The following is a 14,390-nucleotide window of genomic DNA, read 5'->3' as shown; positions in this document are numbered from 1 at the left end:
TTTGCTATGAGAAGCTGATGATCAGAGCCACAATCAGCTCCAGATCTTGTTTTTGCTGACTGTATAGAGCTTCTCCATTGGCTGCAGAAAACATAATCAATCTGATTTTGGTATTGGCCATCTGGTGATGTCCATGTATAGAGTCGCCTCTTGTGTTGTTGGAAAAGAGTGTTTGTGATGACCAGCTTGTTCTCTTGACAAAACTCTATTAGCCTTTGTCCTGCTTCGTTTTGAACTCCAAAGCCAAATTTACCCGTTCTTTTAATCTCTTGACTGCCTACGTTAGCATTCCAGTCCCCTATAATGAAATTATATACACAAAATTAAATTAAATACACGAAACCGGGCCTTCTCGGTGGTGGCTCCTCGCCTCTGGAATAACCTTCCTCTGGTTATTTGTGCGGCCCCTATCCTGGGCACTTTTAAGAGTCAACTAAAAACATGGTTGTATATTCAGGCCTTCCCTCCTGTCAATATTTAATTCTTTCTTTTTTTCTTTCATTTATTATTACTCTGGAAGCCTCTCAGAGTGGTCGACCAGACCAGATGGGCGGCATATAAATCAAATAAATACTACTCTAGTACATGTGCTCATAATCTCGAGATTAGACCATTGTAACGCACTCTATGTGGGGCTGCCTTTGAGGCTGATGCGGAAATTTCAGATGGTCCAGAATGCGGCAGCCAGGCTCCTTAGTGGGGTGAGAAAACACTAACACATCTCCCCCACTCTGGCTGCTTTGCACTGGTTGCCCGTCCATTTCCGTGTTGACTTCAAAGTGCTAATGATTACTTATAAAGCTCTAAACGGTTTGGGACCTCAATATTTGGCAGATCGTCTTCTCCCACCCAGATCTACCCGAATCACCCGCCATAGCCAGCAGGGACGGCTGAGGGGCCTGACGCCGAGAGAGGCTCGGAAGGAAAAAACTAGAAACTGGGCTTCTCGGCGGTGGCCCCTCGGCTGTGGAACGCCCTCGCAACAGAAATTTAGCTGGCACCCTCACTGGGTATTTTTAAAAGACAATTAAAAACTTGGCTATTTAGGCAGGCCTTCCCTCCAGTCAGCTAAGTCTTTTTATTTTTTCTTTCCTTATCCTACCCCATCTTGATAATCCTTTTCTTAAATTATTGTCTTAATTAATATAGTAATTGTATTTTTAATGATTATATATATTTTATATTGACTTATTTTACGTTGTAAGCCGCCCTGAGAAGACATGATCTAGAGGGGCGGGGTATAAATTAAATAAATAAATAATGAGAAGAATGTCTTCCCTTGCTGTCAGTTCTAGAAGGTGTTGTAAGTCTTCATAGAATTGGCCAATTTCAGCCTCTTCAGCATCATGGTTGGTGCATAAACTTGGATTACTGAGATGTTGAAAGGTCTGCCTTGGATTCGTATTGAAATCATTCTATCATTTTTGAGATGGTATCCCAGTACAGCTTTGCCCACTCTTTTGTTGACTATGCGGCCTACTCCATTTCTTCTGTGGGATTCTTTCCCACAGTAGTAGATATGATAATCATCTGAACTGAATTCACCCATTCCTGTCCATTTTAGTTCACCAACACCCCCCCCCCCAGGACATCAATGTTTATTTTGCCATCTCCTGTTTGACCTCATCCAGCTTGCCAAGGTTCATAGATCTTACATTCCAGGTTCCTATGCAGTTTTTTGTTTTGTTTTTTTGCAGTGTCGGACTTTCCTTTCACCTCAAGGCGTGTGCGCAGCTGAGCATCCTTTCGGCTTTGACCCAACCACTTCATTAGCTCTGGAGCTACTTATCCTTTTCCTCCGCTCTTCCACAGTAGCATGTTGGACGCCTTCCGACCTGAGGGGCCCATCTTCCAGCGTCATATCTTTTAGCCTTTTGTTTCTGTCCATGGAGTTTTCTTGTCAAAGATACTGAAGTGGCTTGCCAGTTCCTGCTCCAGGTGGATCACGTTCAGTTAGAACTCTCCACTATGACTGATCCATCTTGGGTGTCCCTGCATGGCATAGCCCATAGCTTCTTTGAGTTACTCAAGCCCCTTCGCCACGACAAGGCAGCAATCCCATGAAGGGAAGGCCTCAGTTATAGAGCTGTAATTAAAATACATCGTCAAAATGAGCTACATTTAGGGATATAGAGGACTATGGTGAGAAAGCAGTAATACAGAGAAGATGTCTGATGACTGTATAAAGAAACCAGGCTCAAGTGCTGTGTGTTTCATACAATCCAGCTAATGCAGCTAATATATTTTACTGTCAGTGATATTTTCCCTGCTCTGCCACAAACCCCGTACTGCCTAGAATCAAGCATTCAGCCAATAGATACTTAGCTTAGGTTCAGAGAAAACTGGCCATCTGAATATATGAAACAGCATTATGTTAAGTTAGACCATTGCCAACATATGGTCATATCTGTTATTTATTTTGTCTTGCAGTGTGGTCTACAGTTAATCCTCTACCTTTGTTGAAAAACAGACTGCAGCAGAAGCCCTCCTCAACCCATAGCAATTGTGGCAGTGTACAGAAAAGGAAATGTGTATACAAGCAACTCTGCCACCTCCAGATTAAAATAAAATCACAATTGCATAAATAACAATTTTCTGCCCTTTCAGAATATCCCAGTCTCAGGCCTGGCAGCTCCCTGACTCTCTATAGTAGAGCTGGATGTGTTTTGTAAAATACAGTACAGAAATAAATATTCACTGACTACCTGTTAAATAAATAATACATCATACGGCAGTGAAAATAACCCATTCAATTAAAAGGAGGGAAATACTTTCTTGTTTACTTATTTACATACGTCAGAGCCAGCCCTACCATTGTGGAGTGTGAAGCACTTGGGTTAGGCAACAGATATGGGGCATCGTAAAAGGGCAGCAAATTCGTAGTCATTTGTTATTTTATTTGCACTTGGAGGCAGCAGATATATTTGTAGGCTTTTCTGCTACCTGTGCCAATGTAAGTGTTATGAACCTTGAGGGGGGTAGGATTCATGCTCAGCCTTGGGCACTAGTATACCTTTGGTTGGCCCTGATCAGCATCTATAAACTGTGTATGACTAAAGAGTAATATACAGCAATCACAGTATAAAACAATGGAAAAGATCAGCATGTACAGTACTGTTTGCCTTGTGTATGGAAGCAACATACATGGTAGGCAGAACCACACTGAAAACTTACAAAAATATGCATTCAACATGTGCCTAAAAATAAAAATTGTCAGAGCGTGTCTAATATTAACAACTCGCAATTTTTTTACAACTGAAGCTCATTAAAATTTCTCAAGTTGCCGAGTGATGAATGCTATTACTGGAGGTGCTCAACTAAGAATTGGGCAGAAAGTAATGGAAAATAATCCTTGATTTATGAATAGTTGGAAGCAAGCCCAAATCTATAATGCTGAAGAAGTCTGAAGAAAATTTAATAAACTGTGGTTCTTGGCACCACATTTAATGACACAATTCTGTTTCTGTTCTGTCTCTTCTACTTGCTCAAAGTGGATATTGGCATTATTAAGGGCATGAAGGGTTGCCTAATATCATTGTACAGTAGTTTATGGATATCTATCCCACATCTCTTTTGCAGCTCTATGGGAAAAGACTAAAACATTTCTGACATATGCATGGATGGGAAAAGCTAATGGTATGGTATATAAAAACACAGGATCTGGAGCTCTGCAGCACTGTCTGGTAAGATGGGGCCATCCCACCATCACTGTAAGTACTCGGCCAATATCAACAAATAAATAATGTTCTAGTCCTAACCCAAAGCTCTCTTGTAGCAAAACTAGACTAATGAGAATCACAGTGTTGGGAGGGACCATTAAAATAATCTAGTATGCAGGAAATCTACTACTTCGGTATCTTAGGCGTTCATCTTGAAAAACGTCTAATGAAAGTCAGTCCAGTACCTTTCAAGACAGTACAATATGTATATTCCACTCTCAAGCAGTTCATGAAATTCTTCCTAATCTGAATCTTTTTTCTTGATAACTGAGTCATACAGTCTGGAGTCTGAAGCAACAGCAAACAAATCAGCTACATCATCCATGTGTCCCCCTTTCACGTATTGGAAGATGGCTGCTGTATTGCCTTGTTGAAGTCTTTCACAAGGCAATACATATTTAGCTCCTTCACCATTTCTTCATACAGTTTAGAATCTAGGCTCCTCACAGTCTTTCTTGTCTTCAGACATGTTCCAGTTTATGAATAACTTTATTGCACTGGAGGCCTAAGAACTGGAGTAGCCTTGGTAAAATCTGGCCAAAAGGTAAAAGAAAAGAAAAAAATAGGTATGATTGCTTCTTGTGGTCTGAATGCTTCATTTGTGTTGATGTGACTTAGAACCGCAATAACATTTAAAGCTGTTGGATCGTACTGCTGACTTGCTTTGGATTGTGGTCTGCTACGTCCCGTTATGTACTGTTGTCAAGCTAGACTTCACCGTGTCCTCTGTTTGTGCAACAGATTCTTCCTGCTTAAATGCAGAATGTTACACTCATTATAGCTGACATTCATTTCAGCCAAATCAGTACATGTGGCATATCGGACAACAGTTTTAGTAGAACAAGTTGTAAAAGGCATGCTTTGGCTTATTTGTGGATATCTATCCACAGACCTTTGCCCATCACAAGCTGCTTTCAGACAACAAGGAAAGTTTTTCTGCAGAAGTGTGAAAAATGCTATTACCTATGACAGTTAACGTTTCTTTTGTATCATTACATTTGTATGTTCTGTTTTAAACAGATTTCATGGCAGATGGGAGAAGATTTGGAAATGCTACACTCAGGCTCTTTAGTGTTCTTTCATTTCTTGCATGAAGCCATCGGGTAAAAGTTCCATTGTGCTTGTGTGTAAAATGGATAAGTGGTGTTTCTTCTGTATGAGGCTAGTCAGATTTTATTGTATATTCAGCAGTGAGCGGATGTCGGTGACAAAATGCACATATTGAACCTCATTCCAAAAAATAAGACCACTCTGTAAAATACAAGATTATAGAAATAAATAAAATGCGTATTACAACAATATCTAAAATTGTACTCTTAAAAAAGATAGATAATGTTCTCCTCTGCTAATGAAGTACCCAAACATCATCTGGCACTCTGGGAGAATGTTCCTTGTACATATGGTGTAGCATGTGAAGGGAAGCACAATTAGTTGCGCTTGCATCAAGACAACATCTTGCTTTTTCTGCAAAAATGGCCCAAAATACTTTGGGACCAGACGTAGAACAATGATGATGCTTGGATTGTAAAAAACAGACAGATTGATGGAAGACGTCAGCAGTTATTTTGGAATGAAGCCTCTTTGAAGCATTGCAGTTTTGTGCCTTTAGCTTTGTCATAGCCCAAACTATATAGATGTACCCAAATTTAGTAGTGCAGCAACAAGTTTATACCAACAGGAACTATCTGTTACCACCTGTACTGAAGCTTTTTTTTTTTTTTTTTTTGAAAACAGTTTTTGGGCAGATGAACAGTGCTACAATGTGTGATCTTTAACAGCAGACAAATCTGATTCTGCTTAAACTATAGCTGGCCTCTTTGATCTAGGCCAGGGATCTGCAAAGTGTGGGTTGTGTGATGCTTAAGTCCCCTGGCTCTGGATATTGGCAGCATTCTACACAAGAGCTTAGTTTGCATCTTTTCTGTGCTGTCTGATTTGCCTGCTGCATTGCACATCTCTAAGGCAAACATTAGCAACTTTCTACTTTTATTTCTGTAATTATCTCAGTAAGCCTTTTGTGGTCCTTTATTTGCTTTGGATTGCTTTGGATTTGGCCCTGAATCCATTGAGTGGAAAAGTTACTGCCTAGCATTTAATGCTTTTAACTTGCTATATTTGATATCCATCATAACATCACTTGTGTAGTCAAATTGGTCTGCTAAAAATGATTTTTTTTTTGTTTTATTATAGTGTAAAGTGCTAATTTTGGCAAAATAATTTTTTCCTTTGTAACCAAAGCAGACCAATTTGTGTGTAACAATACTTTTGTCTGTATATAACGAGATGGAGTATTGACTTACAGTATATATTTAAAAAGGTTAGTATCAATACCCAGGGATAGCAGCCTAGTCTAGAGCTAACTTTGTTTAGTCATTTAGTCGTGTCCGACTCTTCGTGACCCCATGGACCAGAGCACGCCAGGCCTTCCTGTCTTCCACTGCCTCCCAGAGTTGTGTCAGGTTCATATTGGTTGCTTCGCAGACACTGTCCAGCCATCTCATCCTCGGTCGTCCCCTTCTCCTCTTGCCATCACACCTTCCTAACATCAAGGTTTTTTCCAAGGACTCTTTTCTTCTCATGAGATGGCCAAAGTACTGGAGCCTCAGCTTCAGGATCTGTCCTTCAAGTGAGCATTCAGGGTTGATTTCCTTTAGAACTGAAAGGTTTGTTCTCCTTGCAGTCCAGGGGATTCTCAAGAGTCTCCTCCAGCACCACAATTCAAAGGCATCGATTCTTCAGCGGTCTGCTTTCTTTATGGTCCAGCTCTCACTTCCATACATCACGACAGGAAAAACCATAGCTTTGACTATTCCGACTTTTGTTGGCAAGGTGATGCCTCTGCTTTTCAAGATGCTGTCAAGATTTGTCATCGCTTTCCTCCCAAGAAGAAGGCGCCTTTTAATTTCAGGGCTGCTGTCTCCATCTGCAGTGATCATGGAGCCCAGGAAGATAAAATTTGACACTGCCTCCATATCTTCCCCTTCTATTTCCCAGGAGGTGATGGGACCAGTGGCCATGATCTTAGTTTTTTTGATGTTGAGTTTCAGACCGTTTTTTGCACTCTCCTCTTTCACTCTCATTACAAGGTTCTTTAATTCCTCCTCACTTTCTGCCATCAGAGTGGTATCATCTGCATATCGGAGGTTGTTGATATTTCTTCCGGCAATCTTAATTCCGGCTTGGGTTTCTTCCAGTCCAGCCTTCCGCATGATGTATTCTGCATATAAGTTAAATAAGCTGGGGGACAATATACAGCCTTGCCGTACTCCTTTCCCAATTTTGAACCACTCAGTTGTTCCATGACCAGTTCTAACTGTTGCTTCCTGTCCCACATATAGGTTTCTCAGGAGACAGATAAAGTGGTCAGGCACTACAGGGAACCAAATCAAATACTCCTATAAGTTAATAGCAGCTATATAGGCCTTGCTGAATAACATAATCAAATATTAAGTACACAACCCTAAATAAAATAGTTTCCAAAGGAGTAGCCCTAATATTTTGACGCTGCAAAGCTAATAAAAGGCCAGGGTACAGTATCCTGCTGCTAGATCTCACTTTTTCCACCAAGATCAACAACTTACCTTGTCCCCTTTGGCCTTAAAACATACAAATGGGAAATGCTGTATAACAAGTTTTTGGCACCATGCGGGGGTGCAGTAAGAAAAATGTTGAAGCTGAGTCCGTATTCTTCTGGGTTTGGATACCAGAGTAAGCCCATTTGAATCAGTGGTGTATATATAGAGGTGTTGGTTCATCAAATCACTGATTCAGAGGGTCTACTCTAGTGCAACTTATGCAGTCATCAACAGGATTTCAGCCTATATTTTCCATAGATCTTATTGAGCACTCAAGGTTATGTCGACTGGCCATAGTGGTTGGTGCATCCTGGGATTTGTAGTTTACTAACTGTGACAAGTGGGTACGGTAGCCGGGGGGGGGCTGAGTGGTAAAGGCGGGAAACAGGCGCGGAGGCGAGTCTTCTTCAAAATTAACAAGTTTATTAGAACGAACATGCAACTCAACAGGATCAAATGGGTCCTTTAAAACATCATCAGACAACAAGTGATAACGCTTAGGGGGCCGCGGATCCCCACTCTCGCTGAAGTCTACCAGGGGGCCGGGCCAAAACGCTCCCGATCCGTCATCTGTCGTAACGGGGCACTTCTTACCGCGCACACCGTCCCGCAACATGGGTGGCGGGCCCAATCTCCCTCCAATGGCCTCTGCTGGAACTCGGGCCCCGGCCTGATCACCTTCCGGCCACCAAGGAAATTCCGTGGGTAGACCGAAACTATCCATTCCAGTGGGTCGTATACGCGGCCGCTACGACCAGGTGGTAATGGCTCGGGTGATATGCCTCGTCCTTGTCCCCAATTAGGAAGGTCGCGCGCGAAGTCTCCAAAACCCTCAGCCCCAAGCATGGGCTCCGTCTGAACCCCTCGGGTTACGTATCCTCCTAGTGCTCCTTCTCCCAGCCAACTGAATTCCCGCGCCTTTTTCCCCTCTTTTATGTCCTCCCACATGATTAAATCAAACTCCACCCCTTCTTCATCTGCCAGGCAGACTTCCGTGGGCCTCCTCTTCACCCCCTCGTCCTGCTCTATCTCAACCAGGACGCCCTCCACGCAGCCACTCTCTTCTGACTGTTCCTTTCTCTCGGAAGACGGCACACTTAGACTCACTCCTTCACACGCCCCCCTCTCCGAGTGGGCCGTCCTCTCCTGGTGTTCTCCCTCTTCCTCGCCCTGTCGAGAAAAATAATCTGCGTTAGAGTGGGCGCTCCCCTTTCTATATTGCACCTGAAAGGAGAATGGCTGTAAGCTTAAATACCACCGGGTCAACCGTGGGTTGGTATCTTTCATCCGGTTAAGCCACTGAAGAGGGGCGTGATCAGTGATGAGAGTAAAAGGGGCTCCCTGTTTCGCACTAAAATTGGGTGCTGAAAGTGAAACCTCTCCTCCACGCGGTCTCGGCTTCTCCGCCCAGGGGGTGGGCGCTTCCTTGTTGACTCCTTCCGTGTTGCTATAATCCTCCAATAGGGTTATCGCCCGCTCTAGTGTCTTCGGGTTGTTTTTCTGTATCCAATCCTTGGCGCTGGCCCCCAGTGACTGTACTAGTTGTTCTAGGACTACCGCGTCGACTATCTTCTCCCCGCTGTTCTCCATTGGTTTTAACCATCGCATGGCGTTGGCGCGCATCCGTTGCGCCACTGTACGAGGGTGGGTCCCCGGCTTCCATTTGAGCTCCCGCAGCCGCTTCCTATAGGTCTCCTCCGTGAGATTGAGCGTGCTCAAAATGGCGTTTTTAACCGTCTCATATTGGGTTGCCTCTTGTACGCTCAATGTATCCACCACCTCCTGTAATAGCCCTGTAAGGCAAGGGATGAGGACTAAAGTCCACTGGTCTCTCGGCCACCCTGCCGCCAGCGCGACCCTCTCGAAAGTGTGCAAGTAAGCTTCGGGATCGTCCGTGTTTGTCATCTTTTGCATCCGGATTGGGGCCGGTCCCGCCACCAAGCTTCCTCGCACACTCGCCACGTTTTTCGCACCCTTTTCCTCTTCACCTCCTTGCCCACGTAACTGTCTCGCCATCAATATCTGTTGCTCCGTTAAACTCTCAATAAGCTTAGCCTGTTTCTCCATGGCTTCCCGAATCCTGGTCATCTCCTCCTGTCCCGCCAGGAGCGCACCCCCGGCCCCACGTTGGGCGCCACTGTGACAAGTGACCAAAATGGTCAGATGTTTGAAATGGTAGGAGTAAGTGGAAATAATGGGGTGGATTATATCTTGAAAGGCCATGCAAGCCATAGAGTTTCTGAGACTTTAGTTCTCTAGCTGAAAAGGACAGATCTATGAAATGGCAAGAATTAGAAAAACAACAGTTTGAATTGATAATGGAATACTCTGGGAGTTATATTCTTCACACAATATAACTTTTTATTGAAATAGTAAGATAGCAATTAAAATCACTCTACGAATGTTACTTATTTCACTCCTTCCTACCACTTTGAAAGACCCCTACTAGTGTGAAATGTGTCTACCCCCTTGGATACAGGATAGTCCACTGGGATAGTTAATCTGCTTGATGTACCTCATTAATCTCATGTTTAACTATACCTCCCTGGTACAGAAAGAGACAGTAAAAAATATGGGGAGTAGGAGATAAGACAACAGGGTTAGGATGGGACTTAAGGATTTCTAAACCAAGCAAAGCTGGACACATTTGCTAATTAATAACAATTTCCACCTGACATATATGTTAGTTTATTATGTGCCACATGTTAGAGGGGGAAAAGCTGATAGATTTTCAGTGAAGGAGTAAAGTCAGAAGGCAATGAAGAAAATGGATGCTGATCCGATGGATGGGTATAGTTGCAGGAAAAAATGCTGTTAGTAAGCTGAGGTAATGCAAAGCTGTGGGATGCAAAGTGGAGCGTATTTTGTAGCTATTATACTTAGGAGAGAATCTGTGGCATGCTGCACTAAATCTACAAACTTCCTATCTATTTTTCCACAAGCAGGATTTCTAAGTCTGACATCTGTGGATGGAACTAGAAGCGGAATTGTATGCATCTCATCTCTCAGACTTTAAGGAAGGAGACATCTCTTCTTAGTTCATAGGTGAGAGAGTTGTGATGTGACCAGTTCAAAAAAGAAACGGATACCTATATTTCATAGATAACACAGCAGGGGTGGAGCCATTGTTTCTTGCAATGCTGATCTTCATTGCTAATGGTAAATATATAGCTATTCTGTTTGTAAGCCTTTTCTCCCCTTCCTTTCTGTATCTTTTTCTCAAACTATCTCTGTATTTGCAGCTCTTAATAAACAACACTGGGAAACAATGGATCTGAGGGAGTGGCATCTAGTATATGCTCCCAAACCATGCTTTTTATAAGAAGGATGGGGAGAATGATCCACAATTAAGGGCTTGTGATTTCTGGGTTTTGGCCTGGTGTGAGGGTTGTCCAAACATTGTGAACCACTGGGTTTCAGCAGTGATTTGTCATTAATCACAACACATAATGACAAGAGCTCTCTAAACTCTGTATGTACTCTTGTATAATCCTTACATTTCCTTCACATCCCATCTTTTTCCCTGCTTGTCCTTGTGATTTGGCACTTATCCAGTCCAAAAGCAGGTGTGGGAAGAGTTCCAAGGGACACACAGATGTTCTACTCTGCCACTCCTTTTCCATTTAAATTACACAGTTCTTGTATTTTGCAGGTACTTGGTGAAAATTTTGGTCTCAACTGTTTGCACCCCCACCGAACACACTTCATTTTCTGTCCTCTGAGTGTTCTATGCTAAATTCCTCATAAAGCTGATAAAAAGACATATCTTTTTTTCTTCCTTGTAGGGAACAGGTTTCTCTGTGTGAAAGTCCTAAAATTTACCATTCTCAAACCCAGCAGAAAACAGTTCCAGTAGGTGTAAGGCAATTCTTTGTTGTACTGCCATTCACAGTACAACAGTATATGATCCAAGTAGAGCACAGGCCTCCATTTGGAGCAGCTAATTGTATTTCTAATGCAACTAAATTTTCAGTGTCCAACTTTCTCAGACAGTTTGTCCATCTCTCACAGTGGCATCTGGAGTAAAACCCAAAGCATGAGATAAGTTAGCACTTACTTTTTTCCTAATTGCTTTTGTTGACTGGTTGTGCATTTGTTGTAAAGGTTTAAATTTTCAAATCAGAGGAATCGGTGGTAATGAGCAAGAGAAGCTATTTGAAGAGATTCTTACTGTTTCTATAAACCAGGGCAAGAAAATGCTTTCCTCAAAATATTAGAAAACCTTCAAAAGAGGCTGTGTGTGTTTGTTGTGAGAGTGAGCGAGCTCTGGCCTATAGATCCTAGAAGATTTCCTGAAAAGAAAAATGGGCCTTATTGCAAAAAGTTGCCCATCTCCTCTATTCTAAACTTTCACACATAGTGTTCTTTTCTTGTAGAAAACTGTGAGATCTCATGTGAGTATGAGGAGGAGATTCCTCAAGAGGATGATCAGAGGATGTGCAGCCAGATGTGGTTTTCCTAGGGCAAGTGGAAGAAAATGCTTCTTATCCGCAGGGGGAAAGCCTTTGACGATCAGCAAGGGCAAAATAATTGCCCCAGCAAGCACCAGAATGAAACCATTAATCCAGAAGGAGGTAGGGGAGTCCTTCAAGGAAACATTTCCCCAGCTGGGATTCCTTTTGGGGCAGAAATATTCAGCTATACTGAATGTGAGGGGACTATGCAGAAGAATTCAAATGTTATCGCACACTCTGAGATCTCTCCGGCAGGGCAGAAGCCTCATAAATGTACTGAATGTAGCAAGAGCTTCAGCTGGCGCTCAGACCTCATTAAACATCAAAGAATCCACACGGGGGAGAAGCCCTACATATGTAGTGAATGTGGAGAAAACTTTACTGTGAGCTCTCATCTTTTTACACATAAAATTTATTTATTTATTTATTTTATTTTATTTATATCCCGCCTATCTAGTCGCGGTGGACTACTCTAGGCGGCCAACAACAAAGATAAAACACAATAAGATAAAACAACAAATTACAAAACAATTAAAGTAAAGAAAGAATAAAGGAGAAAAGAAAATCAAAAGTAATCTGGTGAGAAGGCCTGCCGAAACATCCAGGTCTTTAATAAGTTCTTAAAAGTGCCCAGCGAGGGAGCTCCGCGAATACCAGGAGGTAAATTATTCCACAGGCGAGGAGCCACCGCCGAGAATCCATACAGGAGAGAAACCCTTCCTTTGTACTGCGTGTGGGAAGTGTTTCAGTCGGAACTCACATCTTATTAATCACCAGAGAACCCACACGGGAGAGAAGCCCTTTGAATGTGGTGAATGTGGCAAAAGTTTCAGTGATATTTCAACACTTACTCAGCACCAGAGAACTCACACTGGTGAAAAGCTATATATATGTGTTGAATGCGGAAAAGGCTTTATACAGAGTTCACATCTCATAAGGCATCGGAAAACCCACATGGGAGAGAAACTTTATCAATGTGCTGAATGTGGGAAAGGTTTCTGCTACAAGACCCATCTTGTACAACACCACAGACTTCATATTGAATAGGAAAGGAAGAGAAGGAGGAGTTCTATGGGATAATGAAGTACAGACAAAAAGTAACAGGTATTTTTATAGTTAACACAGGACAACACTGATGGCAGCTCCATGGTACAGATTAGTGTTTGCCAAAGCAAATGTATGAACTATGGATAACATAGATCTGGGTACATATGTTTGGAAACCAGCTAAAATTGCTTCAAGATCCAGATTGATCAGTGTTTAAACATATAGTACATAACACACGTGCATGTTGTAATAGACACTTGTGAGTACGTATTCAGCAGTGTTACTCAAGAACTCCCCCTCTGGATATTTCATGTCAGATATTCTGCTGGATGATGGAGTGACTGAATGTTGTTCTGTGGTCATGTGACAGGCTGGCAGAGGAGGGGGGGTCAGTTCTGAATGGGAATATAGGTCCTTCCAGAAGCTACTCCTTAGAGTACAGTTGATGAGAAGACATAATTTATGTCCTTATTCAGGCAGAGAATGTGTGCTGAGTTTTGTGGTTAATATCGTTCTTGGAAGTGCCTCCTTTCGACTGGGACTGTGAAAGAATTAACAGTCTACAGACTGGGCTTTTCAAATATTTCATATATTTGTCTTTTTTTTATGAGTTCAGCCAGACGTGAGTGGTGGCTGGGTCATATTGGAAATGTAGCAGGTTTCGGATATGTTAATAAATGTTCATTCTTTTTAAATAAAAAACTTAATTGTAAAAAGATAGGTAATATTCCATTTTTAATCCTAGGATTGCTTTCTTAGTTAAAATGTATTGAAGATATTTGGTATGTAGTCAATATCTTATACAGTTTAGTATGAAGGGGAACGAATGACAATAGTATTAGATGATGTCACATAGGATTTCCTTATAGAATCAGCAGAAACGAAGAATATTTTCTGGATTCTACCACTGGTGCTCCTTACGCTCAGGAAAATAATACATTGGGAAGAAGATTAAACTAAACCTGCCTCCTCGCCATGCACTTTACGCATGGGCTATAGGTTGGGTTTTTGTGTGTATGTGTGTGTCTGTGTGTGTGTCTAGGAGCTGTATCTAGAGGTGTTTTGCTACATGAAAATTGCCATTTGTTTTTTGTTTTTTTTTAATTGGCCCTCAGAGCCACACTGTGGCCCTCAGAGCCACATGCTGCCTAAATTGTAGATATTCAATCATGTAATCAAGCATAGCAGTTCAGAGATCAGTAGAAGCTTTCTTAATTTTACCAGTATAATTAAGACAAAGGAATGTTGTTATGTTACAGCTGTTAAAAACTGCAGAGATCCTTGGTGATCTACCGCACACACCCAAATATGTATCAGTAAACCTGGTAAAACAGAGCTGTATTCTGGCCACCTTTGTATTCAGATACATGAGTGTCAACAGAAACACAATACAGTAGTTGTAGCAGTCCTGTATTCATTCTTCTTGGGGAATTAATATTCTGATGAATCACTGTTGCCCTTTTTTGGTATCCCATAATTGGGAGTTTGAATTATGTGGAGGAGGGTCCCATCAGCAGAGTGGACAATGATGGCCCATGTCAAACCATAGGTAGGATAGGCTTTTAGAATTTTTTTCAAAACCATTATCTGTTAAT

The 14,390-nt window shown here is 42.1% G+C and overlaps 1 non-coding gene across 1 annotated transcript; it reads left to right on the top strand.

The window, feature by feature from the left end:
- Window positions 1-3,721: 3,721 nt before the first annotated feature.
- Window positions 3,722-14,368, top strand: LOC140704754 (uncharacterized). Its single transcript, XR_013541291.1, has 3 exons — window positions 3,722-4,822; window positions 10,240-10,339; window positions 11,671-14,368. It is a non-coding gene; the product is annotated as an uncharacterized LOC140704754 (transcript).
- The last annotated feature ends 22 nt before the right edge of the window (window positions 14,369-14,390 follow it).

This window comes from Pogona vitticeps, chromosome 2 (assembly GCF_051106095.1).
Source record: "Pogona vitticeps strain Pit_001003342236 chromosome 2, PviZW2.1, whole genome shotgun sequence".
Classification (NCBI taxonomy): Eukaryota; Metazoa; Chordata; class Lepidosauria; order Squamata; family Agamidae; genus Pogona; species Pogona vitticeps.
The sequence above is the reverse complement of the archived record's forward strand: the minus strand, read 5'-3'. Positions and strand labels throughout refer to the sequence as shown.